General features: G+C 50.4%; 1 long non-coding RNA gene across 1 annotated transcript in view; it reads left to right on the top strand.

The window, feature by feature from the left end:
• The window catches only part of LOC103265000, a 7,517-nt gene extending 4,128 nt beyond the window's left edge, over window positions 1-3,389 (top strand). Inside the window, exon 2 of the long non-coding RNA XR_504609.2 lies at window positions 3,045-3,389. This is a non-coding gene — a long non-coding RNA (uncharacterized LOC103265000). The remainder of the gene's footprint in view (window positions 1-3,044) is intronic.
• The last annotated feature ends 2,051 nt before the right edge of the window (window positions 3,390-5,440 follow it).

Below are 5,440 nucleotides of genomic sequence, written 5' to 3'. Positions count from 1 at the left end.
CACCCACCCAGCACAGCCTGGCCCGGTCAGTCAGTGACTTGCCACCAGCAACTATGGGCACTGGCTCCTTGGACTGGTCTGTCCCTCCTCTGCTGTCCCCAAGCCCCTGCATGCCTTCTCCACAGCAGTATCCACAGCTGACTGGATGGAGTTCTCACTTTCTCAGCTTCCTGAGGTCAAGACTGGCCTGTGTTTGTGCACCATCGTGTCACCGCAAGGGCTGGCACCACCTTGGCCGTCAGATGTTGGTTACATGAGTGACTTACACACATGAGGTCCTGTGCCAGGCATAGATGTTGGTGGGAGAGATGGCCAAGTAAAAAAACAGTGACAAAGAGGGTGACTAGTGCCATGATGGGGACGCACCGGGGCCAGGGAGCACCAAGGAGGACCCCACTGGAGTACCAGCAGGACAATGAGGAATTCACAGTGGGGAGAACTCTGAAACTGGGAGCAGCAGTGGGGAGGATTCTGAAACTGATGTGGGGAGGGTCTGTCTCCTTCAGCCCCCACCCCGTCCACCACCCTCCTGCTCCTTGAGGGCAAGGCCTGGGTTCCACCCTCTGATCTCTACACGGCACTGGGAGTGTTGGGTCTCTGCCCTGCATTCAGAAAGCAGTTTTCATTGATTGATTTCATTTCCCTTCTTGGAATATGGCTGGTCTGACACATGCCTCATTGCAGTGCTGTGTCTTCTTCTCTTGGCCCTACTTTCAGGACTTTGCCCAGAAAAACTTCATCTTTTCCCACCTGGGGTGCACTCTCCCCCTCCCGGCTTCACCGCGGTTCTGTGTCCCTTACCCAGCTCTGGCCGTCTCAGTGCGTGGGTGCCAGCCTGCACCCTCTTTACATGAGGTTTGTTGATTTCATAACCATAAATAGATGAAATGTTCTGAATGCTTCCATGTGCAAGGAGAATTGAGGGAGTGATCGCAGAATGAAAAGGCCTTAGGAGAAAGCAAACAGCCTGTTAAAATGCGGCAAAAGACAACACAGCTTCGCACAGACCAGCTCTACGTGGGGGTTCTATTTTCACTGCACAGACTGTGGAGCCATAGACACAGAACTGGGAAGTACTTGGGAATGTTAGAAAACCTTTATGTGGTTTTAAACCCATCCATTCAAAAGAACAACCTAGTAAAAAAAAAAAATACAAAGAAGTAGAAGTCGGGAAACGTGGATCCTAATTCTGAATTTATCTTATTCTAGCTGTGTGACTCTGGGCAAGTTACTCAGCCTCTCTGAGAAGATACATAGAGATTCTTCCTCTGGGTTAGACTAGAGACTTCAGGAGCCCTGAGGTGCCACAATGCCTTCATTTTCTTTCCACAAGGAAATGTCGCTCTGACAGTGCTTTCATCACCAACCGTGGCACTTCATTCTTCCCTAAATGCATTCCTAGCTTGGTGTGATAGCTCGTACTTGGAATTCCAGCACTTTGGGAGACCAAGGAAGGAGGATTGCTTGAGCCCAGGGGTTTGAGACCAGCCTGGGTAACATAGCAAGACCTTGTGTCTACAAAAAAAAAAATCCGTCAGGCATGGTGGCACACCTGTAGGCTCAGCTACTCAGGAGGCTGAGGCAGGATCATCTGAGCTCAGGACATCAAGGCTGTGGTGGGCCATAATCATGCCACTGCACTCCAGCATGGGTGACAGAGTGGGACCCTGACTCAAAAAAAGTGCAGTCCTGAGGACTACAAGGGGATAGGGATGGAATAGAGGACCCTGCCCCTTCATGGCCAGTTTCAACTCCTGTTGCTGTGGGAACAGCATCACTCCTAAAAGGGGAGGTCACATCTACACAGCCACAGAGGGAGTAGAGACTAGCAAGGAGCATGGACCACAGGGCTCCCCATCTCTCCTTCCTTGTGGTCTCCAGGATCCCAGCTGCTCCATGGCATTTGGAATAGGAAAGGGAGATGAAATAATATTAATATCTTGGTATGTCCTGGGCCAGGAGAGCTTCCTGGGTGAGAGAGAGAGAAAAGCAAGTAGAGATATTTCTAGTGTGAACTCACCCTCTATTCTAAGGCTGAAAAACCTTTTCTGTTAAGGGTCAGTTAGTCAATATTTTAGGCTTTCGAGCCTTATGGTCTCTGCCACAACTACTCAACACTGCCATTGTGGCGTGAAAACAGTCCTAGGCAATAAGTAAATGAATGGTTGTGTCTGGGTTCCAATAAAACTTTATTTACAAAAAGAGGCAGCAGGCCGGATTTGGCATGCAGGCTGTTGTTTGTAGATCTTTGCCCTACCCCATGGTGCAAGAGAATAAGCCCGAATTGGGAGGCAGGAGGTAGGGTTAAGTTTCAGTATTACCAGTAACTTGTTGTGTGTTTTTGATTAAGTCATTGTCCATCTCTGAGCCCTAGTTTCACTGTCTATCAAATGAGCATGATAGTATTAGCCAGACTTGTCATGAGAATATGTCTAACAGGTCAGAGCAAACCTGAAGTCTTTTCATTTCTCTACTCCAACACTTTGAGTGAAGATTGCCCCACCGCCCACCCCACTTCCACCTGGCCATGCCCTTGCCTGCTGAGGGTGGCAGCAGCCTGCCAGAAGGGGAGGTGTCTCTCTCCAGAGTCAGATTCTTGGTCTGACTTTCTAAGTTCCAGCCCTAAGTGACCCCATTTCTTGTAGCAAGCCAGGCACAGGATGAAATGGGGAATCCCTTCCACCATCCAGCCATTTGGCAGGAGGCTACAGTTCACTTGAGAGAGTGACGTGGCTGGTGGCCAGGCTTTGGAGGAAGACTTTGAGACTCAGACTGGGACTCGAGTAGGAAAGGTGGGCTTCAGGGCTCCTCTAGAACGTTCATCTGTGGCTGACAGTTAAGGAGCCCCAGCTGTGGTTTCGTGACTTGCAGCAGCACCAGTTGCCTCAATGGACCCTTATGCTATCTGGCCAACCTGACTGGTCTGACCACTGCTGAGAGTTTTCATCCCTTGTCATCTTCTCTGAAACCCCATCGAGTGATACATTCATTCCTATTCTCGCTCTCTCTTTCTTTTCTTTTCTCCCTCTTTTTCTTTCTCATAGACACATTTGTCCAGGGCAGAACAAGATACACTTTGACAGCCCTCTGTCAAGAGCCTTGCTCCAAATCTCCAGAAAAGCAGCCAGGAGTCTCCATACTGTTCCGAAGAAGCAGATTTCTCACCCACTCTCCAACTCCTTCCCAGGAGATCATCCTCCTCAAAATCTCTGGAAAAGAGACACCTCCTTTTCCCTGATAGAGGCTGAGGGGTGATGCCCCCCCCTTAGCTCCCCAATAAAGCTATGCAAGACAGAGGCGAGGGATCTCACGGACTGTTCTTGCTATAAAAACCCCTTTTTCGGAAAAAATAATAAAGAAAAGAACCAGCCAATCCCTCCTCAATGCCATCACCTCTTCTTGGTGATTTTTCGGGGAAGGAGTGGGCGGGTTGCCATGGCAACAGATGCGGAGTTCGTCTCAGTAAAGAAGGGACCTTGATTTTTTTTCTCTCTCATTCTCTCAGTTGTGTGTGTGCGTGCATGTGTGTGTGTGTGTGTGTGCGCGCGCGCGTGTGTGTGTAGCCATGTGCGCGCTATGCATGCCTGTGCCCACACCAGGAATTTTTTTTAAGAACTAAAGAAAGCCCTTCTCTCAGCTCCCCAAATATGGAGCTATGGAAAGCCACTTACTCTTGCAGGCCAGGGAAGATTCAGGATGAATCAAAAGGAAAGGGAGAGGTCATGTGGGGCTCCTCTCCTCCATATTTTTACTAGAGATTGCAGGCAACAGAGAGACTTTTGCAAATTGTTGGGGACCAAGGGCTGGAAAGAGGGAAGGATGCCAAGGGGAGAGAGTTGAGCCAGGCATAGGTGGTGCAAAAGCCCAACAGGTGACATCAGAGAGGGCAACAAAAGGGACACTGAGTCTGGGAAGCATGCACATCCATACACACCATCAGACGCCAAGAGAGAAAGGCCCAGGGAAGACACATATGGATACATGCACAGATGCCAACAGATAGGCACGCAGAAGGTTAATGTAGGCACAAATACCTACAGGCACAAACATACAACTACACACAACACAGGATGCTGGGAACTTGGAAACAAAAGACAAACATAGAGGCATAGATATACAGGGGAAGAGACTCACAGCTACAAAGTCACATGCAGACAGATACACGGATATAGATATACAAGCACATTCAGACAGAATCAGTGCAGACACAGAGGGACATACATAGTCACAGTCAAATGAAAACACACACACACACACACACACACACACACACACACACATACACACACACACAGCTTAGCCCCCCTCCTGCAATCGCCCAAGCATCCCCGAGCAGGAGCACATAGCTGGGGAAGCTCTATGCTCACCCAGGAGCTTTGGCTGGAAGTCTTCTGACCCCCAACTCCTGCACACTTCACCCCAAAGCCCCTCTCCCCATTTGCTTCCTTGCCCACCTTCCCAGACCCAACAGGCTCTGATGCCTCCCCCATCTCAGCTTCTAATTCTTAGCCAGCTCTGCTGCTGCTGCCTGCCACTTGGGGGAGAGAGTGGGGTGACTCAGCCAGGCCAGGATGACTCACACTGCCAGTATTTTTAGCAGCGGCCAGGAGCTCTCTAGCGTGCCAGCCGCCCCCCTCCTCCTGCTTGCTATTTCGGAACCGTCACTGGTGATATAAATAGCTCCTCTCCCACGGCCTGAAGCTGCTGCCAAGCTATTTTTGGTCCTGCACAGTTAAAAATAGCTTCACGGAGGTGGGAAGCAGGGGGAGTGGGATCTGGCCTAGGGAGAGGAGACATCGGGGCACGCAGAGCTTCTCAACTTGAATGAGAGTGGGCGAACTAGGATGGGCCCTTCTCTACTCCCCTCCTTGTCACTTTCTAGACCCTTCTTCCCTTCCAAAATGCTTCTCCCTACTCTATTCTCCTGGAAAAATCCAGGGCCTCCTCCCTTGGGCCCAGTTTTCCTCCCTTGCTTGCTTCGCTTCTAAAGCCCAGTAATCTGGCCCCCCTGCAACTTCCCCCCAATATTCATCCTCAGAGAAGGAGGAGACAGCCAAAGGGGGCCTTCCCCTGAGGTCTGTGGACACCCAAGCCCTACTTTGCTGTCCCAGGCAAACCATTGCCAATCAGACTTCCATTGGGGATTCTTTCAGGACCAAGGACAGCGACCACTGTCCCAGTCTTTCGCTGCGGATCTGCTCAGATTGCAGGAGACCCCTGAACCTGGATAATAGACATTACTGTTGAGTGTCCCTTACTGTGGAGAGGGACACTGAAAATGTCTCCCACATGGGGGCCTAAAGCATCACTGGGTGAAGAAAACAGAAACACTGCCCTGGATTGTCATGTGGGAAGGGGAAACAAAGATCAAGGACTTACTCAAATGGAAGCTTGAAGGAGGAGAGGGTGGGTACATCAGAGGTCAGAGAGAGAGAGAGAG

This window comes from Carlito syrichta, unplaced genomic scaffold (genome assembly GCF_000164805.1).
Source record: "Carlito syrichta isolate Samal-C Ts95f unplaced genomic scaffold, Tarsius_syrichta-2.0.1 Scaffold305797, whole genome shotgun sequence".
Taxonomy (NCBI): domain Eukaryota; kingdom Metazoa; phylum Chordata; class Mammalia; order Primates; family Tarsiidae; genus Carlito; species Carlito syrichta.
The sequence above is the reverse complement of the archived record's forward strand: the minus strand, read 5'-3'. Positions and strand labels throughout refer to the sequence as shown.